This window comes from Rhinatrema bivittatum, chromosome 1, assembly GCF_901001135.1.
Source record: "Rhinatrema bivittatum chromosome 1, aRhiBiv1.1, whole genome shotgun sequence".
NCBI lineage: Eukaryota > Metazoa > Chordata > Amphibia > Gymnophiona > Rhinatrematidae > Rhinatrema > Rhinatrema bivittatum.
In genome coordinates, this window is record NC_042615.1 from 217,714,587 (window position 1) to 217,741,296 (window position 26,710).

Genomic DNA, 26,710 nt, shown 5'->3' on the forward strand with positions numbered 1-26,710 from the left:
TCCCGACCCCCCAAAAAACATTTTGGTCCAGTGGTCCAGTGGGGGTCCCGGGAGCGATCTCCCACTCCCGGGCCATCAGCTGCCACTAATCAAAATGGCGCCGATGGCCCTTTGCCCTTACCATGTGACAGGGTATCCGTGCCATTGGCCGGCCCCTGTCACATGGTAGGAGCACTGGATGGCCCGCGCCATTTTTAAACAGTCTAACTTCAATTAGTCAGCCAGAGTGACTCACTGCTCTCTTGATTAACAAATGTTGGTCCCTATTCAAACCCAATCACACTACCTCAACACCTTTCCAAGGTGAGTAACTGAGCTGAACTATTCAACTTTTTTACTTAGGTATACACTGCTCCTAGCTTATTTCTAGCTTCTGGCTACTTTTTTTTTTTTCCAATACAAACACTCAGTTCTTTAAAAGTCTGCAGAACACTCAGTTTTGCAGACTTTTAAAAAATAAACACACTACCTACTGCTTACTAGCTACCTTATTGACTGACTTTTAAAATACAAAGTCTAACTTGTTTATTCACTGCCTTTCTGACTATTAAAGGCACAAACACACAAACACACTAAATAATATTCACAAATAGTTAACTTTTCCCCAATACTTTTTAAAAAAGACAATATCCCAAGCAAAAACTTACTGATTCCTTTCAGCCACCAGCAAGGTGATCCTCTCCTCTCAGTGTTCCCACTCATGAGAGGCTTCTAGGAAAAGTAAAAAGTCATGGGATAGGTGGCGATGTCCTTTCATGGATTGCAAACTGGCTAAAAGACAGGAAACAGAGAGTAGGATTAAATGGACAATTTTCTCAGTGGAAGGGAGTGGACAGTGGAGTGCCTCAGGGATCTGTATTGGGACCTTTACTTTTCAATATATTTATAAATGATCTGGAAAGAAATACGACGAGTGAGATCATCAAATTTGCAGATGACACAAAATTGTTCAGAGTAGTTAAATCACAAGCAGATTGTGATAAATTGCAGGAAGACTTTGTGAGACTGGAAAATTGGGCATCCAAATGGCAGATGAAATTTAATGTGGATAAGTGCAAGGTGATGCATATAGGGAAAAATAACCCATGCTATAATTACACAATGTTGGGTTCCATATTAGGTGCTAAAACCCAAGAAAGAGATCTAGGCGTCATAGTGGATAACACATTGAAATCGTCGGTTCAGTGTGCTGCTGCAGTCAAAAAAGCAAACAGAATGTTGGGAATTATTAGAAAGGGAATGGTGAATAAAACGGAAAATGTCATAATGCCTCTGTATCACTCCATGGTGAGACCGCACCTTGAATACTGTGTACAATTCTGGTCGCCACATCTCAAAAAAGATATAATTGCGATAGAGAAGGTACAGAGAAGGGCTACCAAAACGATAAGGGGAATAGAACAGCTCCCCTATGAGGAAAGACTAAAGAGGTTAGGACTTTTCAGCTTGGAGAAGAGACGGCTGAGGGGGGATATGATAGCGATGTTTAAAATTATGAGAGGTCTAGAACGGGTAGATGTGAATCGGTTATTTACTCTTTCGGATAGTAGAAAGACTAGGGGGCACTCCATGAAGTTAGCATGGGGCAAATTTTAGACTAATCAGAGAAAGTTCTTTTTTACTCAATGCACAATTAAACTCTGGAATTTGTTGCCAGAGGATGTGGTTAGTGCAGTTAGTATAGCTGTGTTTAAAAAAGGATTGGATAAGTTCTTGGAGGAGAAGTCCATTACCTGCTATTAAGTTCACTTAGAGAATAGCCACTGCCATTAGCAATGGTAACATGGAATAGACTTAGTTTTTGGGTACTTGCCAGGTTCTTATGGCCTGGATTGGCCACTGTTGGAAACATGATGCTGGGCTTGATGGACCTTTGGTCTGACCCAGTATGGCATTTTCTTATGTTCTTATTCCTTTCTCTTCTGACTCTAGATCCCCCTCTTTCTCATTCCCTTTCCCTCTCCTATGTCTCAATTCTCCTCCATCCCTTATCCCTCTAACCCTTCTGCCTATGATTTCCTTCTTCATTTCCCTCTTCCCATCACTAGATCCCTTCTGCTTCCCCTTCTCCTCCAGCACCAATCACTACAATCCCTTTTCTCTAATGAAGAACCACATAAATTAACTGTAAACAGAAATAGTTTTATAAATTTTTTTAAAAACTGCATGTATATACAAATATATGCAAAGTCATGCAAATTTTGCACACAATTGTTGCAGAATTTTGAAAAACCTGCCACAGAAATTGCAAACTCTTGCCACTAAATCTTGAAAAATTTGCCACAAAAAAACAGGAGCACTGGTTACAGGATCAAAGGCAGCATGTTTTTTTTTTTATCAAAGTAGATTGTGATAAATAAATCTTATCATATTTCATTTACTGAATGACTAGTGAATTAGATCAGGGAGTGCTTTTGTTGTGGTATACTTGCATTTTGGTAAAGCTTTTACAGTATCCTGCATAAGGCAGACACTCATAAATAAACTGAGCAGCCTAGGGTTGGATCCCAAGATGACTGACTGGATTATTTAGTTATTGTTTTATTTGTTTAGATGTAGCCTATGCCTTTTCTTTGGTAGCTCAAGGAGAGTTACATTCAGATACATTAGGTATTTCCTTGTCCCTAGAGAACTTTCAATTTAAGGAGACTATATACTGAGCTGTGATTGTTTTCCCTAGAGGGTAAAATACTACTGGGAAAAAATACAATAGCTTAGATGACCCCATTCTGCAGTATACAATGGCAGTCTCACATCCTGTGGCCTCCATATTTAAAAGGGCACTGCCCGCATACTGGTCCCCCAATCAAGTTAAAACCCCCAGGGGGTCTAGTGAGATCCCCCTCCCCCACCCTTTTCTCACCACTCCTGCCTCTCCATGAGACAGATGTAGGGAGACCCCCGCATTATTGTTGCACTATTATAGCGTACCTTGGTGGGAGTACAGAAGGCTCTGTGTTTGGAAATGTTTAAAAGAGAGTAAATGCAGTGCTACTAGTTGGCCACTGGATGGCATTTTTGGTACATGAACATTTATTCCCTGATATAAAGGGGAAAATAAGTGACTTTTCCTTTAAGATGTTGATGGTTTTCTTATTGGATCCCAAGTTTGAAGCAGGAGAAATAAAAGTGTGGGGTTTTTGATCCTTTTCTTCCCCTGTCTTTGCCCGAATAGGGTGGGGATTATATAATCATCTGCAAAACTGTGGGCTGGAAGGCCTAGGAATCCTCCATGGAGAGTGGAGCCCTGTAGGGGCTGGTGACAGAGTATATACCCAGGAACTCTAGAACACCTTAAGAACAGGGCTTAGCTATCTGGATGCGGTCCATTTTAAAACAGGGGATTCTGGGTACAGGCTTTCTCCTTTGGCCCAGGGAAGTAATGTAGGCTGAGAGGAGAGAAGAGGGAGGCCCCAGACTCTAAGAGAGAACAACTTGTGGATTGACTGTGAGTAAAAAGGAAAAGGCGGCCCCTTCAAGACAGCTGACCTGTTTGAGTTTGTATTACTGATCTGGAATTGTGAATGTTGGTTGATTTGCACTATAAATAAAACACCTAAAGAAAAAAAGCCTTGACCACTCATTTCTGTGCCACATGGCTCCTCCCCTCAAGAGGAGAGGCCTGAGGCCAAAAAGATGTGGAGAAGAAGAGTCCATTTCCTTCATGGGTTTGGACTGAAGCGGAGAAGCATGAAAGGGTGGTTACAGAATGGCAAGAAGTGGGATTTTCTCACCCTAGGGGAACTACCATACAGCAAGGAGGAGCAGTACAGGATTGGCGTGTTCACAAAACTGGGAATGCTTCAAGGTGTCCTTGGATGTATGTAGGTGTGGAGAGCCAGCACAGAGAGAAAGGAGAGGTTTCCCCCGAGGAGCTTACTGGAGTGGTGAAACTGAGAGGCCAGGGCCTGTGTATAGAGAAGTGGGTTTTTTTTCTCCTTCCGAGGAAATACCCAATAGAGGTCCAGAGTAGGAGCACTAGTAGGGGTCTGTCCCAAGATGTCCTTGAAGCACAGTTTTCAGGAAAACTTGCACTAAGTGGATGTTGATATAGAGAGTGGGGAAAAGGTCCAAGATCACAGAAGACGTGAGTAATGCTATAGGAAATGTGATTATGATTTGATGCCCATTGGATAAGAATTTTGATATGGGAATGTTTGAACAACCCAGCCCTAGGTTGGGGCTGAAGAAGAGAAAAGATGGTGGAAAGGATAACAGAACAGATTGATTCTTCTGGTTGGCAGAAGTTGCAATATTCACTATTATGGAAGTCTATGATTTGCTGACCTGTTCAGTACTGAGGTTATAACATCTTCTCATCCATGTACATAGTTTTGGTTGGCTGGATATTCCAGAAAATAAAGTTGCGGTTTGGTTTGGAATTTGATACAAGGTGTCAGTCTCCATTATTATGCCAACCTATTACCATGGATGATCAGGAGAGTGAAAGGAGTTCTCCCTGTCCTTACAGTAATGGGGAACCAGAATATAATTTTTCGACTTTCACCACTAAGGTCCACATCGACATCTGAAAGACTATGTCAAGACCCACACTATAAATTTGGAAGGGACAATCTCTACACAAGAGGGAAGTCTCATTACACAGACAAAGATGTTAAAATGTTAAAGAAACGTTTAAATATTCCATGCCTGGCCTTGCCCCCAATACCAAACCCTACCTCCACTGAGTTTTAAAAACTACTTTCCAGGCCCTGTTCCTTTCTGACACCCCTGCTTCTGCCCACTTGACCCCTCCGGTTGACTACCTGGAAGTCCTTGGTGGTCCAGGGAATCTTAACACCACTTCTGCCTGCTGGTCCAGTGTTGCCATTTTCAAAATGATGCCAGCTGGCTGAAGGCATACTTGTGCCCTTAAAAAAACCTTTATAACTCAGAACTGCCCACACGGTGTAACACTTAACATATAATCAACCGAACATCATTTATAACTTGGAAACTCTTTTTTTTAAGTTGTGAAACCGTGTCGGGCAGGCTGGCAAAAACATGATTGCTCCTTTAGCGTTCTTGTCGCTCTTCTTAAAAGGATAAGTGTTTACAAAACTATATATATATTTAGAAAAAAAGTGTAACCAAGACCAATGATTATAAAAGTCAGGTAACTACATATGAAGATATTCATGTAGGAAATAGGTATTCAATACTAGTGAGAGTATATGCACACAATTAAAAGCTCTCATATACAATATATGAGGTCTGGTTTCACAACTTAAAAAAAAGTGTTTCCAAGTTATAGATGATGTTCGGTTGATTATACTTGAAAAAAAACCTTAGCAAGTCAGGCTTTGAGGTACATTTTTTAACATAGAATGTGAATACTTTTATTTATTAGCATGTCTGAAAGTCATTCTGCTGTCTAAGATTTGAATTGCAGTGAGTTGAGCACTTTGTATTAGCTGGATTCAGTAAAATATGCTCAAAAATTGAATGTTGGTTTTGTTTTTTTTACATAAGCACCTTCTTGCAGTTTTATTTGCATGTTAAGACAATGAAATATAATCATAGCTCAAGTTCTGTGTATATGGCTAGTCATTTGTGGGGTAATTTTCACTAAGCCGCTAAACAACTATATATGCAGGTACTTTCGTATCCATATAACAATAACAAATTTGTAAGTGGCAAAGTAGCAGGAGAGCTCAGTCAGCAGCATATTTTAAGTCAGCTGGAGTGGGCATGAGATAGGCTGGCTCTTTCTTTTCCCAAGTGTCCTTTGATCTCATCATACTGGACAGGAACTTAAGTGGGGTGAGGGAGGTGAATTTGCCAAAGGGTCAAGAAGCCCAAGGGCTGAGATTCAGGTACTGGAACCCCTTGATCCTTGAGTTCAAGAGGTGAAGGAACTGGAGGGCTGTCATTTTGAGGGCCACAGAGTCCCCATCATCATTCTGGTATGCAGGGGTTGGGGACGAGGGTGGGAGTTTATGCTGGGGCCACTGAGGCTCTTATTCTTGTGTGTGAATGTGCTGGAGTGGGAGATGCGGTCAGAGTCACTAAACCCTTTGGGGCCGATGCAATACAGTGCGCTCAGCCGAGCGCACTGTATAACCCACAGTTGGATGCGGGATAAATAGGTGCTAATCCACCCCCTAATGCAATAGGAGGATTAGTGCCTATTTAACGTGCGTCCGACGCAGCGTGAATGAGATAGCGCTCATCACATGCAAATGCATGTGAATGAGGCTACTACTCATTCACTCCAATGCAAAAAAATAAATATGCATCTCAGACACACATTTATCGCTCAGCTATTAACGCCTACCGGCCTACGGCCAGATGCGTTATGAAAATTGACACCGAGTTTATCAGCGTTGCTGTTCATAGCAGGCAGTCCACCGGTAACTGCGGGGGTGCATTAGCAAGGAGGCGCTAGGGTTGCTAGCGCAACCCCCTAATGTGTTTATAGCATGGTGCCCCCCTTGCGATCACCAAGCGCGCCTTAAGAAAGCGGCCACTGAAAAGTCAGCGCCTGCTTTCCGCGTTTATTATAGCATCGGCCTCTTTGTGTTTGTATCAGGAAGGAAGTTGTGTGGGAGGGTTAAGAGCTGCCAGGGGTCTTCATCTTGTGTTGGAGGAGGAGAGAGGGAGAAGAAAGGGGATTTTGAGACTTTCATTTCATGCAAAAAAAATAATTCACCTGGTTTGAGGCAAGTGTTAAATTTTAGGCTTTATTGGGAAATACCGGATAGAGAAAAGCATACCACGTTGTTTGATGTTCCTTCATTTTAATGTGAGTACCCTTCTTATTCCCAATATAAAGAAACAATCTTTCTCCTGTCCAGCATCTTTTAGTGCCAAGTTTTCTGTGTAGCAGGGTTGAAGATCACTTAGCACAGCAGGTTGACTTCCTGCACTCTGAGAGTTGCTTGGCCAGGGAGACTTTCAGACTGAGAAGTTTTACTTTCAGTGTAACTTTGAAGGTCATTTCTCCTGGGAAGGTGAAGCAGGAAACCTTTTCCAGGGTGGGTTTTTCTTTCTCTCTGAGGACTTGTTCAAAGACAAGAACTAAACAGTTTGCAGCTGCTTGCTATTTCTCTCTCGTTTTTTTCTCTACAATGTCTTCAGATTGAAACAACCTTTTAAACAACCTTGCCTCAGAGATTTATTAAGTAAAAGGTAACAAATTTCAGCCAATATGGCAGAACCTCTTGAGTTTTAAATCTGCTGCAGTTTCACAGTATTTTCTGTAAGTAAGCATGCAAAAATAAGGTCTGAAAAAGCTGAGCCACATATTGCATCTAGAGACTAAGAGAACAATTTTCAAAACCACTTTTGCTGCTAAACAGTGATTTATATGCATTAATCAGCTATCTAAAAATGTCTTCCTTCAATGCTGCTAAAAGTGAATTTTCAAAGGAGTTATGTGTGAAAAAATTGGAATATATTGTAGCAATTTTCAAAAGCCCATTTACGTGCTTAAAACCTTTTGAAGATTTATCTCTATGGAGTGAATTTTCAAAAGAATTGCAACCATAAACATAGCAATTTTCAAAAGTCTTTTTCTACACATAAAACCCAGCTCTACACCTGCAAATCCTTTTAAAAATTACCTCCTTTGTTCCCACAATGTACACATTTTTATCTGTGTTTAGAGGAGGTATCCCTGGGGGTGTGCTTAGGTGGAGGAAGGACTATAACACACAATAATGGCATTTGTGTTATGTAGCTGGAGGAAGATGTGGACCCCTTGCCTGAGGGGGAGTTGGCTCTACCTGCGAGGGCGAACCCCACAGGTTTCCACCGTTGGGAGGTGAGGCTGACTGAAGCAAGGGCCGGCTGGAGCTTCACCAATACCAACCCCGTTCCCCGCGGGTTGAGCTTTTGGGTACGTGGGGCCGCCTGGTCTTAGGTGGGCCCTTGTGAAGACGATGGAATAGTCGAGGTTCAGTCCAAGGTCAGAAGCCAGAGAGTCACCGATAGCTGGTTCAGGGTCAGAAGCCAGAGAATCACTGATATCCAATCCAAGCCAGAAGCCAGAGAGTCACCGATATCCAATCCAAGTCAGAAGCCAGAAGATCTGTCCTTGGAACCAAGGGAAGGAGCAGGACCAGGAACAAGACTAGGAAGCAGGAACAGGACTCGGAAGGCAGGAATAGGACTCAGATGGCAGGAACAGGACTCGGAGCACCAAGAATCACAGAAGACCTCACCAAGGCGAGCAGACTCGTTGCCAAGTCAAGGAACTGGAGGAGGAAGCTCCCTTAAGTAGTCCCAGGCCTTAGACGTCATCGCTGGACTAATTTTGGTGCAGCTGGCCCTTTAAAAGAGTGCAGGAGGCGTGGCCGCGCATCTAAGAAGGGCCCTGCCCAGAGAAGTTTGCCAGAGGCGTCGTCCTGCGGCCTAGTGCCGCGAAGAGACGGTCAGGGGTAGATTGCCTCCTTTTTCCTGCTGGATATTCATCACCCTATATAGCCAAGCATCCTTAGGGTTTTTGTCACCCTCTTATCTACCTGTTTGGCCACCTTAAGATCATGAGATATAATCACCTCCAGATTCCGCTCATGTTTTATGCACAGATCTTCACTCTAATGCAGTACTGCTCCTTTGGGTTTTTGCAACTCGTATACATTTTTTTTTTTAGCATTAAATTGTAGTTGCCAAACTCTGGACCATTCTTCAAGCTTCAATAGATCCTGACTCATGTTTCCAACACCAGAATATCTACCCTGTTTCAGATTTTGTTATCCACAGAACAGTAAACCTTTCCTGTCAGCCCTTCCATTAAATTGCTGATGTGAACCCTGAATTCTGTAAATAGGCTCTTCAAAGGAATATTACATTGGGTGCATCATTTTGCAGTGTTTCAATAGTACAATATCTATTTATGTATCTGTTGTCATCTTGGATGCATTTGGCTCTTGGTGCCATCTTAGGTTTTTCTGCTTATTTAGTAAAAGCAATTACAAAAATGTACTTGAACACAGGATTGAATTTACAAGCACTAATAAGATACTTTCTTTGTTATCAACCTTCAGAAAATGTAGACACATCCTTGAAGCAAAATAATGTGATCAGTCAACTAAGCTGGCAAACAAAGAACAATAGTAGCTGGTATGGGGGGGGGGGGGGGGGGAGTGGGGGAAATCCGTAAAGAAAATTGGTAAAAAAAAAAAAAAAGTGCAGTAATTCATCTGAATCAGAAGACAGAGAAGGGAAACAACACAAGCACAGTCTTGTCTGGTTTCATTTTCACATTGAAAAGTCAAAAGGCTTGAAAACCTCATCCCTTTTTGTCAGCCGGATGATCTTGTTCTAGAGAAAACATCACAAATTTCCCTCACTTTAACTTCTGTTCATGGCAAATCATCCATATAACAAACAATATGTTAATGTCCTTCCAACAAACCAAAGGCAATGGATGGAGTCCTGCACTCCCTCATTCAGGATTTTAAAAAATTGAAAACAATTCCCAGGAGAAGTATGCTTGGCAAGTGACATGTTTTAAAAACAGTGGTATCGAATTTATTTTTAGCGACATTGGACAAGACCTGAACAACAAAATTTTGTAAACGTGTTTAAACATGTAGTGAGTAAGCAGTATAAAGTGTAAATAGTCACTGCTAATGTTGCACAGCAATGCTGGTGGAGTTTTTATTTGTAAACTGGGAAATGTTTCAAATACTAGAAATACTCACCTTGTAATTTAAGAATGGTAAGTCATTAGTATTACAAAAATGTATTCTTCTTTAGATTAAAAACATCATTAAAAAATGCACGTGGAATTTAATACTGCTGGAATCCATTATGTCAAGGTCAGATATGTACAATTAATTTGATGCCAAGTTATACTTTTCAAGCAGGAGAACAATTAAACAACATTTCTCCTAAGCTTAGTGTGAAAGGGAAAGAATCTTAAAAATTCCCTGAAGGTCTCATGTCATGGGGCTAGATTTTATAAGCTGACAGGTGCGTACAACCCTAAGGATCAGGATGAAGTTTTTGTGAAACAAGGTTTTTCTCCCAAAGGACAGCTCAGTTCCCAGACTTCAGTTGCAAAAAAAGTATCTAGCATTGTCTTACCAATCACATACAGAGAAAATAGAGCCATTGTCCTTCCCCTTCAGAAGCAGAATGAGGAACACTCAAACAGAAGGTCTGAAAGGCCCAAGGCAAAGGTAGCTCTTAATCTGATTTCATTGGATGAAACATCCGGCAAGGAAGGACTGCTCCTGAAGTAACATGTTTAATGTCCTTTGACTAAGGCTGAATACAAAGAAGCTCTGGGGATACCTTACCTTTACTATTTTACACTCATTAACAATATCAAAAGCTAATAGACAAGGGTACCTGATAGAAAACAGGCCAATTCTTTAACATATAAATAATGTCAGTGTTCACTTGACGTTAAGTGAGAGGCAGTTGAGCACAGTCTCAGCAGCCATTATTAACATGATGCTGAGCCTGACCCATTTCCCAGTCTTTATCATCCAGACCTGGGTGGAAAGACATTTGATGAAGAAGGAAAAGGGAGTTTATATTCCGTCCTGTGAATTGAGTGTTGCCTGGAAGCCAGTGATTGGTGGAAAGTCTGTGGGAGAGGTGGGAATGAATTGCTCGCTGTAACCTTCTTGCCCAGTTCAACAAACGCAAGGTTACCTTCCCCTTTTTGCAGGATACATTTTCTGTGATGTGTTTAATGGGGGGTTGATGTCAAAGCTGGGGGGGGGGGGGGGGTGACCTGGGCTAAGTTGCTGATTTGTGGGGTTCATGGGATAACCGGGCTGACAGTCTTGTACATTTTGGGGCTGGGGGATGCCACTGGTGACCTGGGGGTTCCACCTTGGATAGATGGCCAGGGGATGGCCACTGGTGGTCATTCCTCAAGGGGCCTTTCCTGTTGGGTTGTTGCAAGGGAGATCCACCGGAAGGTGTCTAAGGCCCAGGTGGATCGTAGATGTTCCCCGCTTCAATGTGGCTGTGGGGACACCCAGGCATCAGTGGGGCAGGGGATGGGGTGCAGTTAAATAGGAGTTCATTGTATGGCTCAGGTCATGTCCAATACAATAAAGCTGCAGCCTTGTTTAATTCACATGCTTGCCATTGTTTTGAGATTGTATGGGAAGTCATAAGCATGGATGGGCCAAGTGGTCTCAGCTACTCATGTTACTAGCAGCTGTCAGTAGTACTATTGATTACAGTATGTTACTGTTGATTTGTTATTAAATTGCCAAAAGATAGGTAATACATCATTTGCACAACATAAAGATCATCTACCAAAAGCCTTTTTATAGCATATTCAATATTCTATCTTGCAGTAACAATAAAGCTAATGACATAGCTTACAAACAAGCAAATTAAAGTAAACAAATAATCGCAAATAGCGAGACATTACTGCTGTACAGATGTTGATACTTGGTAGAGCTGTACCCGATACTTCCCTCCCCCGAAATCCACCAAAAAAACAAATTACAGCAGTGGCCAGTGACCCCAGGCCATCCTCTCTGCCCATTCCCATTTTTTTGTAAGTCACTGTCTCCCTCCCCACCCAGCTGCAAATTCTCTTGGAACATCAACCCCAGCCAGGAGCAAGGAATCTCTTACCCACCCTCGGTGCATCCAGTGTTACTCTGACAGCACTACTAGAAATGTAAGCTACCAATGTTGCTGTCAGAAGAATCCCTCCATTGAATCCTCTTTATGGGATCTTCTGTGTACTTGTAACCCAGGTTGGCCATTCTTAGAGACAATGGAACTTGGTCTGACCCAACATAGACTCAAAGGTGGTGGAGATCATGAGCAGCCCAGCAGTGAAGTACTCTGATTCATAGGGAGCCCATCAAGGGAACCTAGCTACATAGTTGTTAAAGAGAACACATCCTTTTACCTTGAAAGGAATTTCTACTGAGGGGATCACCAAGAAAGTGAATCCCCCAGTTTTAGGATTTCCCATTTCAGGGGGCAATATTGTTGGCCCTGGACAATATTTCACTGCAGGACCTTTAGTGCATGATGTCCAGGAATGAGGGCAGTTTAGTTGACTGTGTCACTCAATTATTCTGAAACAAATCTGGCTGCTAGGCAGCGTTACCACCCCCAACCCCCACCCTGCCAGCAGGTGCCCTCACTGGGCCACTCTCAGAGATGCTCTAGCCGCCACTTTGAATGTAGCAAACCCTGCCTTATATAATTCTGCCTTTCCCTGCATTCAGGACCTCGTCATTGAGTCTCTTCAGCTCATTGCTTTGGCCCTTCTACCCTATTTCTGCGTGGCCCTTCTGGCTTTCTCACCCTGTCTTGTCCTGTGGTCTTCTTGACCATTTTGCCTTATCCTGCAGTCTCCTTGGCCCTCCTGCCTTATTTCTGCAGCCTTCTTGGCCCTCTTTCCTTGTTCTATGGCCTTTTTGGACTTCTTGCCCTGCCTTGCGACCTGCTTGGCTTCTTTGTCTGATCTTATATGTACCTTGTTTTGCATTAGTTCCTTTTTACCTGTGTTTGTATATTGCTTGTCCTGTTCTCATGTGTCTGTCCAGCCCTTGTCTTGTCCTGCCTGGTCCTTCCTGTATCACGCTGCTCCCTGTGAGCCTTCAGTTCCTGCCCTTGTCTCCTGCTCCTGGCTTGCCTCCAGTTCTAGTCTTTGTCTCCAGCTCCTGACTGTCTCTAACTCCTACCCGACTCCAGTTCCAGTTCCTATCTCCAGTTCCAGGCCTTGCCCTAGCTCCTGCCTGTTGCTAGCTCCTGCCTGTTTCCTATTCCAGTTTTTGTCTCCAGTTCCAGCAGTTCCTATCCTGCCTGACTGCTGTCATGTACCATGCCAGGAAATTCTTGCTGGCCCCTAGAACCTGTGGGCTCAATCCAAGGGGAGGGGGATGGCCAGGCAGATGACCTTGTCCTGCTCTGCCTTGAAACCCTGTACTACTCCTGTAGGGGAATTCCCAGTCCTAGCCGGCCAGTCCCTGGCATATGCAAGTTTACAGTGGATGCAGAGTTTAAGTTTGTCATGCATGATTGAGGTATAAGAAAATGCAACTCTAAATTTGTGAAGCCCAGGGATTGATTGCTGAGCTGCATGGCACCAAGGCAATCTTAGGTAAGGATATTACCCCATCAAGGAGTAAAGTTGACTCTTTAGAAAATCTGGTGTGGTATAAAATCTTCAAATAATTAATACTCCTCAGGTTAGATTATTAGCTCCATATGATTTGCCGAAGAAATATTTCCTGGATGTGCTGAAATGTTTTGTTGAGTTAGTCACACCAGTTTCACAAGTATATTATCTACCTGGTTATAAAGCAATACAGCATGGAGAAGAGTCGGTGGATATTTTGACACCTAACACACACAACTTAACTGATTTACTTGAATCTTCAAAGAAAGAGGTTACAATGAGGATGACAGTCATTTATTTCATAATGGTTTTAGTCAGGGATCTGGTGTTGCATGCAATCATAAGAACAGGAATGAACTTTTTATGGGACAAGTTGTTAGGATATCCAGATTTTTCTAGGGAACTCAAAATGTTAAGAAAAGATTTATGGCTCGATATTAAAAGGGCCACGTGAGTAAATTACGGGGATAATGTGCATGGCTGGGCTTTGTGCACATTTTACAACGGGCCTGACCACGCACATAACTCCCGTTATGCACAGAAGTACCGGAGTCAAAAAAAGGGGTGGGCCAGGCGGTGTGGTCTGGGCATGGAAGCACGGGGAGCAGGCCGGGACAGTGCCATTCAACACTGTCCTGGGGAAGCAGCTGCTGGTATGTGGAGATTACATCTGCTCCAGAGGAGCAGTAAGTACATAAAAAAAAGTTGGGGGATAATTAGAGTAGGTTTAGGGGGCGGGGAGGAGAGGGGAAGAGGGAGGAAGGGTAGGGTTAGGGTTAGGGATAGGGGACTGGCCGATTGTGTCGCCGTGCATAGGTTTTAAAATTCCCCCCCCCCCACCCGCACATGCATGCACAGATTTTGAAATCTGGCGCACATGTGCGCCTGGCCATCGGATTTTATAACATGGGCGTGCTGGCACATGGACGCTCATGTGCGGGTCTTAAGATCGACCCCTTGCAACAGAAAGTTCTTGATGAGAAATCTACTTTTTATGTAAATTTCCATGCAAATGCATTGCGCAATACCAGGGGAATACTTTTGTTTCCTTTGAGCCATATCACATGATTTCATTTCTTAGGAATAAGACCACATAGATGACTTTGACTCCTGCTAATTAGTTGAGGGTTTGAATTAGCTTTAATGCTTTGTTAAGAACATTTTTATGGCTTTCTTATTGGTTTCAAATTGTCAGGTTGTAGGTTGTGTAATCTTACTGTGACACCTATTGGATCCTCATTGTGTATAAGTGTTTGCTAGCCTTTTGTTTTTTTTTCCTTTCTGACATATTTGATGATTTTCCTTTGCATGATGTGTTTTTCATGTAAATTTATATAGGAATAAAATTAAAAAATAAATTATTTTGTGCAAATAGTGTTTGTTGCAAAGTGGTTAAGAAAATTTGGGAGAATGGTGTAGGGCTTTATATGTTGGAGGTCCAGTGGGCTATGTTTTGGTCAAGATTCATATGTGCACTCTCTTCCACTTCTTTGGTGCAGTCTTTCTGTTTTACAGGTCACAGAGCAGTGTGGACTCCTGTTAGGGTGACAGCGTGAAAGGAATGACCTCTAAGCTGTATTGCAAATACAAAACTGCATGTCCTCTGAAAACTCAGTAAACACCATATACTAAATCAGAGGTCCTTAGGCAATTTATCCATGCCACATTATCTTTTTATTATCAACAATTTGTTACCACCAATTTTTTCACACAAACTCTATTATTTACGTGGACCCTTCCCTATATTTCCTGTACTAGTTATACCTAATTACTAAAAATCGCCCAGTCATGCTTTACCCTTCAATCACTTCAGTCATACCATACATGTATCCCATACATTCAACATTCATCCTTCATTTAAAATATGAAAATACTAAAACTTGCTTTGCACAAGTACAGTCATAATTGTCTAAATACTTATAACACGCCCAGTGCTTTCTTCAGATATTTTTCAAAGAAAAAATGTCCTACTCTTAAACAAGACAATTGCAATTCAATCTAGTATTATTATATTCAATTATCTTCATATGCTCCTATAATTGCATTATACTGTCCATATGCATTCCTGTGATTTTTGTCCAACGAGAGCCTCGTTTCACCCTAATACTTAGGGCTTCTTCAGGGACATTGCTCTTTTAAATTTCCATGCATATCTTGATTTGTTGCTTCAATTATAGTGTCTAGCCCATATGTTCACAACGAATGGTCCACTGTATAAAGTTGTATTATTTCAATGCCGACTTGATTGCGTTCCTCTGTTGTTTTGTATACTTAATGCTTCCAGCTAATCAAATTTCTTTCTTGTAAATTGTATTCAGACATCTCGCTGTATGCTCAGCTTACTTCACAAATTGCACCATTAACTGCGTAGAACGCCACTTCAACACTGCTTGTAACCATGATTTTTTCGACCTGGCGTCATCTCACTGGGCCACAGCCCCTTATCTGCCATATTAGGGTATAACGAGGCTCTCGTTGGACAAAGATCACAGGAATACATATGGACAGTATAATGCAATTATAGAAGCATATGAAGATAATTGAATATAATGATACTAGCTTGAATGTATGTATAAGATGTATGTAATTAGATGTATGTATTAGCTGTATGTAATAGAGTTTGTGTGAAAAAATTGGTGGTAACAAACTCTAAGCTGTATTGGCACTGTAACGGAGATATTGGTTGCTTAGGATATTTGATCTATTTTTGACCATTTATCTAGGAACAGTGTGTGAAATAGAATTCTCACCATCCTTTCCCTTCAGATTGAGCTGCCCCACATCCAAGTAGTGATGTTTTCATCTGACTCATTAATTAATAGCTTCTCTATTTAGGCTGAAGAACATATTGATATCTTACTTTTGTTGTTCTTACAAATAATTTCATACAACTAGAAAACAAAAAATACATAATTTCATACAACTAGAAAATAAAAAACATTTTATTTTCATTATTAGTGGAGTCTTGTCTCTGTTACTGAAAGAAGGCAATTTTCAAGCTGTTTCCTTGGGTAAAGTAATTTTTATCCAGGTAAAATGGCTTGACTGAATATTGTCCTCCTCTAATACAGCTAAAATTATGCACAATTTCCAAAAAGCACATCATTTTAGCCTTAGGGAAAAAACCCTCCTTCCTGTCATTATCTAGATTGATGAAGGAAAACAAAGCGTGTGCAAATGCTGTTTTGCACCTCTTCTTCACCTAATACAAATAGCAGGTGCAAAGCAGACTGCCGCTTTTAACATGGGTGCTCTGCTCTCGCTAATTTTCAAACTGAAATAGCACCTTAAATATTGTGTGTGGTTCTGGTCACCATATCTCGTAAAGGGTATAACAGTACTAGAAAAAGTCAAGAGAAGGGCAGCAAAAATGATAAAGGGAATGGAACACCCCCTTATGAGGAACTGTAGGACAGGTCTATAAACATTTAGTAGCTAGATAGATCTGGGAGTCTCCACTTCATATTTCTGGTAGGGAGCAAAGATGAATGGACTTTCGTATTATGACCTCCTGTGTTCTTCCAAGTCATCCTGATAGGCCACTGTCAGGCGGGATGCTGGACTCGATGGACCATTAGTTTGAGTACATGGCATTTCTTACGTTTTTATGCTCCTAGGTCACACAAAAGAATCTAAGAAAAAAGGTTTCAGTATGCAGTAAACACATTTAGGGGATACATTTCAAAAGCATTTATGTGCGTAAATGGGCTTTTTGAAAATTATCCTGGGAATGTACATGTAAAAGTAAGCGCAGAAGTGATTTTATGCTTACTTTTATGCAAAACTGCAAAGAAACATTCCCGAGGGTAAAGTTGAAGTGGGGAATTCATTTACATGTGCAATTTTAATTTTCAAATTGTTACTCCCTCTTCAGGGAACTCCAAAAATGCAGGGGCACACAGTAGTCCTGGGGCTAGTAATTTACCCGGACCTCTGCTTTTCTCCCCTTTTCTCTCCACACAGTTCTCAACAGACCACCAAGACGACAGAGAGGAGGATACATATCCAGGGACCTAGGCACATGGGAGTGGAGACTATTTTCAGTCCAATCACTCGCTCACACATCCTGTTAGCTCTGAGTGAGGATGCTTTCCTTTGGCAAAACAGGCAAGACAATCATGTTCAAAATAAACTTTTAATACAATGAACATAAACTTAAAAGTCCATTTCAATTAAAAAAAATCAATGTCAATGAATGCTGTAAAAATTAACACAAAAGTCCATAGTGCCTGTTATTCAGTTGATTTTCTCTGAGCCAGTATCCCTTTGGGGTAGGGACATTGTAATTCCTACACTTCTGGCTGACTAAAAGTGGGCTTCTGGCAAAAAGGTCAGGTCTCAGTCTCGCTGATGGTAAAATACCAATCCTGGGACCCTGGATGGCAAAGTCCAAAACCTCCAAAATACAAAACTTCTCTCAAAACACAACTCATTGCTTCTTGAGGGCAACTGTGAACCCCACTTCAGCTGGTAGTAAGGCAGAAAAGCACTCTATTCCTGATCCCTTTAGGCAAGGAGGCTTCCATCCTGAAAAGTCACCAGTCCACAACAAAACCTCTTTTCAAAACTCAAAATGCTCCCCCTTTTTCCTACTGTCCTCTTCCCTTATGGACTAAGCCAGGGGGGGGGGCCTAGAAAAGTCCTCACAAAAGTCTCCTCCTCAACTCCTACCACCACTTCTCTCAACTGCTGTCCTATCACTCAACTTGCCCCCGGCTGCACATGCTCAACCCCAATATATAGGGCAGAGCTGACCAACCCTAAGTCATGGGAGAAGGACCTTTTAGGAATGGTCTAAAAAAAATACTCCAAGTCCCTTAGTTACATCTGACAAAGTGGACTCTGTCCTCGAAAGCTCATGTCTCAATAAATTGGTTAGTTTATAAGATGCCACCCACCCACTTGTTATTTTTGCTATACTAGACTAATGGAACTATCCTTATGAATATTTTTAAGTCCCTTAGTTTTGGTCAAAAAGGGTACATTTATTGGTAAGGGATTGGAGTATTCCTTACATAACTCCCTGGCAAAAACACACAAAAAAGTTCTGAATGTCAGGGAAACTGACTCTGTTTTTCTTTCCTTTTTTTTTTTTTCTTCCCCTTTTTCTAGTTACCAAGTCCTTAGGAATGGATCACAGAAGCTTAACATACAAAATAGACAACATAAATAGAAACTGCAGATGTTAATATACAGTTGGCCACTTGGGGGAGCTCAAACCTAAAGTGGTAAATTTATTGATATGGGATCACAGCATTCCATACAAAAGGCATGTGCATAAATGTTTGCATGGATATTTACATGTAATCTTTAGCAGATGTAAATGTGCAAGCCTATGCCACACCAAGGAATGTGTGGTCCCACTAATTTTCAAAGTAAAATTACACATGTAAGCCTGCTTTGAAAATTAGGGCTGAAGCCCACGTGTACTTCGTAAACATGGACTTCAGCTGTACATAGGTTGTTATAAAATGACCCTAATAATCTTTGAGGAAAAATAAAACATGGTCATGGATGGTGCTACTTCTTAAAAATATTTTTAGAAAATGATTTAATTAGGTTAAAGAGCATTTTAATGGGCAAGAAATTGCACATTTTTGAACTAAGATGAAATTCTGGTGTTTATTTTCCAAAGGCTGCTGCTGAGGGAATTTCATATTTTCAAGCAGGCATAATTTAATACAAAATATTCTACCTCCAATGCAATCTTTTTGAGGGTAAAATCAAAACTAATTATAATTTAAATGATACCAGTGTTAGGATCGTGGAACCTTGGGCCGGCTGAGACTGCGGGTGTCGTGCTGTGGATGCCCACAGTGGGTGTTGCAGCCGGCAGGCGGCGCTGAGGAGAGGCTTCGAAGAGGGCTTCACCACTGGAAGCCTGAGGTCCCCCCAGGAGGATCCCATAGGAACCCGGGCCTCTTGGTCTTAGGTGGACCCTATGCAACCAAGGATCAGAAGAGCAGCCTGCCGAGGTATTCCAAAGATGAGATGGCACCCAGGAGGTCAGGAGAGACTTCACCTTTGGACTCCCGCGGTCCCCCCGGGAGGAGCCCATGAGGACCTGAGCCGCTGGGGCTTAGGAGAAACTTCCGGGCGGGTGATGAACAAGTACCTGCGGCAGTGGAAAGAGACGAAGCCAAAGTCCAGGAACAAGCCAAGGTCGAGAGCCAGAAGTCAGATGTTGAATGCTAAAACCAGGGATGGAAGCAGAAGCCAGAGTCGGAGAATGAAGCAAGGTCAGGAGCCAGGAATCAGACGTCAGGAAGAAGCAGGAACCTGGAAGCAGGAAGCACAACTAGCTACTCCAAAGAGTCAACCTCGTTGCAAGGCGTGGTAGGAGTGTGGCTGCAGGGTTTAAATACCCTGCAGCGTCTGACGTCAGCTTGAGGGCAGTGCTGGAGTTTCCCATGCTGGTCCCTTTAAATTGGGAGCTCCGGCGCGTGCGCATAGGGGGAGGTGCCAACTGCGGCAGGATGCTGGTGTTTCTCTCGAGGGGGGAGCACTGCATCAGAGGCCCGAGCAGGCCCGAACAAGGTGCCAGCGGCCCAGGCCAGGGCAGAGGTAAGTGAAGGTCCCAGGGCACGGCCAGGGACCATAACAGTACCCCCCCTCCTAAGACCCCTTCCAGGTGGCTTGGGCTTGGCGGGATGATCCAAGTGGAACTGATGGAGGAGACTTTTGTCCAGGATATGAGACGAAGGTTCCCACGAATTCTCTTCGGGTGCCTGCCCTCCCAGAAGAGGAGATACTCCCACCGACGATGGTCAAATCGGACATCCAGGACGTCTTTCACAGTATACGTGTTGCCTTGTTCGGCGGTAGAGGTGGTCAGTTCTGGAGGCTTGGTCTGGAATGGAGAGAGGACCACCGGCTTGAGCAGGGACATGTGGAACACATTCTGGATCCTCAGGATGGACATCAATCGTAGGCGGTAGGACACTGCCCCAATACGTTCTGCCACAGTGAATGGATCGATATAGCAGGGCGCCAACCTCATGGAGGGGATGCGTAGCTGAATATTCTTGGTACTTAACCATACCTTACTCCCCGGTTTGAAGACCGATGCAGGTCGTCGGCTCCTGTCTGCATACTCTTTAAATTTGGCAGCTGTCTGACGAATTTCTCCTGGGTGGAGCGCCAGAGATGGTGCAGTTGTCGCCCTGTTAGTTGTACGGCTGGAGACGACACCTTCAGAGGCAACGGAAACAGGGGTTTGGGAGTCTTCCCGTAGACCAATTGAAAAGGGGACTGGTGGGTTGCAGAGTGTTTATGGTGGTTGTATGAGAACTCTGCCCAGGGTAACAAGGCGACCCAGTCATTTTGGAGATCTCCGACGAAGGCCCAGAGGAAGGCCTTTAGAGTTTGATAGGTACGCTCATCGTGGCCATTGCCCTGGGGGTGAAAGGCGGTAGTCAGATCCAATTGCACTCCAAACTTCTTGCAAAGGGCCTTCCAGTATTTCGCCGTAAACTGAGGACCACGGACAGAAGCGATGTGCAAAGGAAGCCCGTGCAGTTAGAAGATATGCTGAGTAAAAAGGTTGGCTAACTCTGGTGCTGTAGGTAGTTTAGCAAGAGGCATGAAGTGAGCCATCTTCGAGAATTGGTCGACCGTGACCCAGATCACGGTCTTCCCGTCCGAGGGAGGTAATTCCACAATAAAGTCCATGGACAGGTGGGTCCAGGGCTCAGTAGGTACGGGTAGTGGCTAAAGGAGGCCCCAGGGGCGACCCTGCAAGGGTTTCTGCCGGGCGCAGGTAGGACATGACTGGACATAGAGCCGAATGTCCCTCTTGACCTGCGGCTACCAGTAGAACTCAGTCAGAAGTTCTAGTGACGGGCAGTTCCTGGATGCCCCGCGGTCAGGGAATCATGGGCCCATGCTAACACCTTCCTTCGTGAACAAGCGGGTACCGCTGTCTTACCCACGGGAACCACCTCAGATGGTGCTAAAAGAACTTTGGCTGGGTCCAGGATATATTGAGGCATGTTGATGATATCGTCAGTCTCCGTCATGCAGGAGAGAGCATCCGCTTGGACATTCTTTGCTGCTGGTGTGTAATGGAGGGAAAAATTGAACTGGCTGAAAAAGAGGGACCAGCATGCCTGCCGTGGATTAAGGCGCTGAGCGCAGCACAGGTACTCTAGGTTTTTATGGTCTGTGTAAACAACCACCGGGTGCTGGGCTCCCTCCAACCATTGGCGCCACTCTTGGAACGCTAACTTGATGGCCAGTAGTTCTTTGTCCCCTATGCCGTAGTTTTTTTTCTGTGGGGGAGAACTTGCATGAGAAATAGGAGCATGGCAGGGATTTACCATTCTTGGACAACTGGCTTAAAACAGCTCCGACTGCCATGTCGGAAGCATCAACCTCCACGATGAATTGGCGTTGAGGGTCCGGCTGCCGGAAGCAGGTGTCCTAAAGGAAGGCATTCTTGAAATCCTGGAAGGCTTGTACTGCGGTGGCTGACCACTGCCTAGCGTTGGCCCCCTTTCTTGTAAGAGCCGTCAGTGGGGCCACCATGCTGGAATAGTGTGGGATAAATTGCCGGTAGAAGTTGGCAAAGCCGAGGAACCGCTGAAGCGCCTTGACTCCCACAGGCTGAGGCCAATTCTTGATGGCCGCGACCTTCTCTGGGTCCATATGGAACCCTGCAGAGGATACGATGTCCCCCAAAAAGGGTAGTGACTCCTGTTCAAATTGGCACTTCTCCAATTTGGCATAAAGCTGATTCTCTCACAGTTTCTGAAGTACTTGACGGACATCTTGGCGGTGCGTCTCCAAGTCCTTGGAATATATTAGCACTTCATCAAGGTAAACAATTACTGAGGTATGCAGCATTTCCCTGAGTACCTTGTTCATGAGGTTCTGAAACACAGCCGGGGCATTGCAGAGGCCGAAAGGCATGACAAGATATTCGAAATGGCCATCTCTTGTGTTGAATGTGGTCTTCCACTCATCTCCAGGCCAAATTCTCACCAGGTTATATGCCCCCCTGAGATCCAACTTCGTGAAGACCTTGGTTCCTTGTAGCCGATCCAATAGTTCTGGGATCAAGGGTAGTGGGTAGCAATCACGCCACGTAATGCTGTTCAGGCCGCAGTAATCGATTCAGGGTCGAAGGGACCCATCCTTATTACCTATGAAGAAGAACCCGGCTCCGGCCGGGAAGTTGGATGGACTGATGAACCCTCAGTCCAAGTTTTCTTTGATATAGGTGGACAGGGCCTGGGTCTCTGGGAGTGATAGCAGGTAAACCCGTCCTCGAGGTGGTGTGGTGCCTGGGATCAGGTTGATCGCACAATCGAAGGGCCGATGCTCGGGAAGCAGTTCTGCTTTCTCTTTCGAGAACACGTCTCGGAAGGCGTGGTACTGAGGTGGTACCACTAGTGGTGTCATCAAAAGTAGTACCAGCAGTCGAGGCCGGGCAGACAGACACTCATTAAAGCAGGTCAGACCCCAGGACGTAATCTGGAGGGAGTCCCAACTGATCACGGGAGAGTGCTTCCGAAGCCATGGCAGGCCTAACATGACTCGATGTATGGATTTCTCCAGGATGAGGAATGAGATCTCCTCGACGTGTAGGAGACCGGTGCGTAGCGTTAGTGAGCAAGTCCGAGTGGAAATGGTTCCCGGAAGTGGGGTCCCCTGAATCGAAGACACTCGTATGGAGGATTTCTGAAGTTGGACCCCAAGCTGGAGTTGCTGTACCAGGTCCTGGAGGATAAAGTCCCCCCCCGGCTCCGGAGTCTACCAGGGCTAAGGTGTCAAAGTTCCCATCGGGGAGGATCAAGGTTAATGGAATGGTACACAGGGAGGCGGAGGTAGTGTTACCTAGAGTTAACTCCCCAATTGATTCTAGGTCTGAGCATTTCCCGGACGCTTGTGACAGCGGGCAAGGAAATGCCCCTTGCCCCCGCAATATAAACACAGGCCCTGGGACCGGCGCCTTCTCCTCTCCTCTTGGGAAATAGGGCCCCCGGCCCAACTGCATGGGTTCTGCATCATGTGGCCCCAGGGAGGCAGGAGGAGAATGCCTGGTTCACGGAAGCGTGGTTCCGGAGCCCCCAAATCCCAGAGCAGGTCTTCTCTCCCGGAACCAGCGTTGGATGCGGCGGTCTACGCGGCCAGCCAGGTCAATAAGTTCATTCAGGTCGTCCAAGAGATCTCTGGCTGCCAACTCGTCCGGAAGCCGTGGAGAGAGCCCCTCCAGGAATATGCCGTGCATGCTATCGCTTCTCCAGTTCAGCTCGGCAGCAAGGGTCTGGAACTCCATGGCATACTCTGCCAAGGGGCAGTTACCCTGCCGTAGATGGAGTAATTCGGATGTGGCCGTGGGTCCGCTGGCTCCTCAAAGATCCGTCGGAAGGACGTGACAAACTGAACCAAGTTGTCTAAGTGGGGATCCTGACGCTCCCATAGGGAAGAGGCCCAAGCCAACGGCCACCCATCCAACAGCGAGATAATGTAACTTGTTTTGATCTGGTCTGTGGGAAATTGCGCTGGTAATAGGTTGAAGCGGATATAACATTGGTTCAAGAATCCGCGACACATTTTCATGTCCCCTGAGTACCGCGAAGGTGCTGGCATCTGTATGGGCGCAGACGGCCGGCATTAGGGATGGCTACCAGTACAGGGGAACCGGAAGCAGTGGCTCCTTCCACCCAGTCTGCTAACCTCTGCACAGTTGCCACCAGCGAGTCGAGGCAAGTTTGCTGCTGTTGCAACCTTTGTGTAATTCCTGGGATGGCTTTCAAGGTCGAGAGGTCTGCCGGGTCAATGGCCTTGCAAACTGTTAGGATCGTGGACCCTTGGGCTGGCTGAGACTGCGGGTGTCATGCTGTGGATGCCCACAGTGGGTGTTGCAGCTGGCAGGCGGCGCTGAGGAGAGGCTTCACCACTGGAAGCCCGAGGTCCCCCCAGGAGGAGCCCCTAGGAACCCAGGCCTCTTGTTCTTAGGTGGATCCTATGCGACCAAGGATCAGAAGAGCAGCCTGCCGAGGTATTCCAACGATGAGATGGCGCCCAGGAGGTCAGGAGAGACTTCACCCTTGGAAGCCCACGGTCCCCCTGGGAGGAGCCCGTGGGGACCCGAGCCGCTGAGGCTTAGGAGAAACCTCCGGGCGGGTGATGAACAAGTACCTGCGGCAGTGGGAAGAGACGAAGCTGAAGTCCAGGAACAAGCCAAGGTCGGGAGCCAGAAGTCAGATGTTGGATGCCAAAACCAGGGACGGAAGCAGAATCCGGAGTCGGAGAATGAAGCAAGGTCAGGAGCCAGGAATCAGATGTCAGGAAGAAACAGGAACCAGGAAGCAGGAAGCACAACTAGCTACTCCGAAGAGTCAACCTCGTTGCAAGGTGAGGTAGGAGTGTGGCTGCAGCTTGAGGGCGGTGCTGGAGTTTCTCGCGCTGGTCCGTTTAAATTGGGAGCTCCGGCGCGTGCGCGCATAGGGGGCAGGGCCAACCGCGGCAGGATGCCGGCATCTCCCTTGAGGGCGGAACGCCACGTCGGAGGCCCGAGCAGGCCCGAATGAGGCACCAGCGGCCCGGGCCGGGGCAGAGGTAAGTGAAGGTCCCGGGGCATGGCCCGGGACCGTAACAACCAGTACTTATATTACATCTGTAGAGGAAGATTCATCTTGATGTTGATAAGTGGAATGGTCTGATTTTCAGCCAGTTAATGAAGATTTGGTGATTCAATTTTTGACAGGCACCAACCTAACATTTTGTTTAAATGTCCAACCCTTTCTTGGTTAATTAGAGAGCTGAAGACAGACTTGGTGAATTGCTACATTAAATGAAGGCACTCTCCCAGAATCACTGAAAAGAGCCCATTCTTTAAAATTATAAATCAGTCTCCAATCTGACATACATAAGTTGAGTAAGTTGACTAAGAATTCCATTATGTGACAGCTTCAGTGATTTCTGGAAGAACAGAATGTTCTTGACCCTTATCAGCCAGGCTTTCACCCTTTCCACAGTGCTGGTCACCAAATGATATCACATAGTGACCTTGCTTTCACTGTGTTATGATATTTAGTGACCATGGAACAATGAGATGTAGTGGTATTGATTTTGCTTGATATGACTGCCACATTTGTCACTGTGGATTATTCAATCCTACTGAAAAGACTGGGAGATATTGGTTTAAGTGGTACCATTCTTGCCTGGATTAGCTTCTTTTTAACAGATACCAGTATGTCACTTTAAATGATACCTGTTCCACTCCTCACTTGTTTTGCTTTGGGTGCTAATGACTCAGTACTGTTCCCTCTTCTTTTTAACATTTATCTATGTTCTTTGGCTAGTATTTTGGGGCTCAGTTTAATTTTTAAACTGATGATCCTCCAGTATTTTTCTGTTGAATAGTTTGTCCTCAGGGTCTGATCAACTCATGAATTATTGTCTTAATGCAGCGAACATGAACATGTGGATGAAACAAAATAAACTCAGTTTAAATCTGGCAAAGATGGATGTGCAATTAGTGTGTGCAGTCATTGCTAAATTCATTTGATTTGTTTCAGTGGTATGTGCGTATCTGACGGATGGATAGCGTGCACACAGAAACAAATGGTGTGCGCATAGTAAGTACTGATATTCGGAGTTAGCTACATAAGAATATGTGTACATTTAGACCCTGCAAAGAGGGTAACATCAAGCTAGGTTGAGAGAACATTGCACAAATCTCATCTTTGGTTAAGTTTCCTTACTCCGAAGGACATCAAATCTTCACAAGAGAGCACTGTTCTGTTCCTACGTCTCACTCTGAATGTCAAAGTGGCCCCTAACCCATACACTAATACCTAAACCTCATCTCGAGTAACTAGGTGGGCCTCCTATAGAGGTATAAATACTAGGGATGTGAATCAGGCTTCGGACGGTTGAAAATATTGTATGATACTTTCAAAATTGTCAGGAATCGGGGGCTCCCCCAAAACGATAGGAAAACCCCACAAAATTGTTTGTGGGGGTTCTCTTATCATTTTGGGGGAGGGCGGGAAAAACGGCACACAAAAATAACCCCCACACCCACCCTGACCCTTTAAAACTAATCCCTTAGCTTCCCCCACCCTCCCAACCCCCCAAAAACGTTTTACAGGTACCTGGTGGTCCAGTGGGGGTCCCGGGAGTGATCTCCTGCTCTCGGGCTGTCGGCTGCCACTAATAAAAATGGCGCCGATGGCTCCCGGGACCCCCACTGGACCACCAGGTATCTGTAAAAAGTTTTTTGGGGGTTCTGGAGGGTGGGGGAAGCTAAGGGATTAGTTTTAAAGGGTCGGGGTGGGTTTTTTGTTTATCGGCTCAGGCACAGCCGATAAACAAAACCGCGATCGGGCCGGACGAAAACCCCCCCCACGATGTGAATCGGAACCGGAATTAGAACTGATTCCGGTTCTGATTCACATCTCTAATAAATACCTAACTACTATGAGGGCTTTATAGCTCTCTCTTTCTCTCTCTCTCTCTCCCCTCTTAACACATGCAAAAAACCCATAGGAATTTCTTTGCTTCATGATCAGTGCCTTTGTCCTTTGAATTTCCATTTTCCCGATCATCAGTGAAAAATTTCAGTTTGCTCCCTCTTCCCAGGAAGATAAAAAAGAAAATATGGGACACCCTGGTTTAAAATATTGACACCATAAAGTA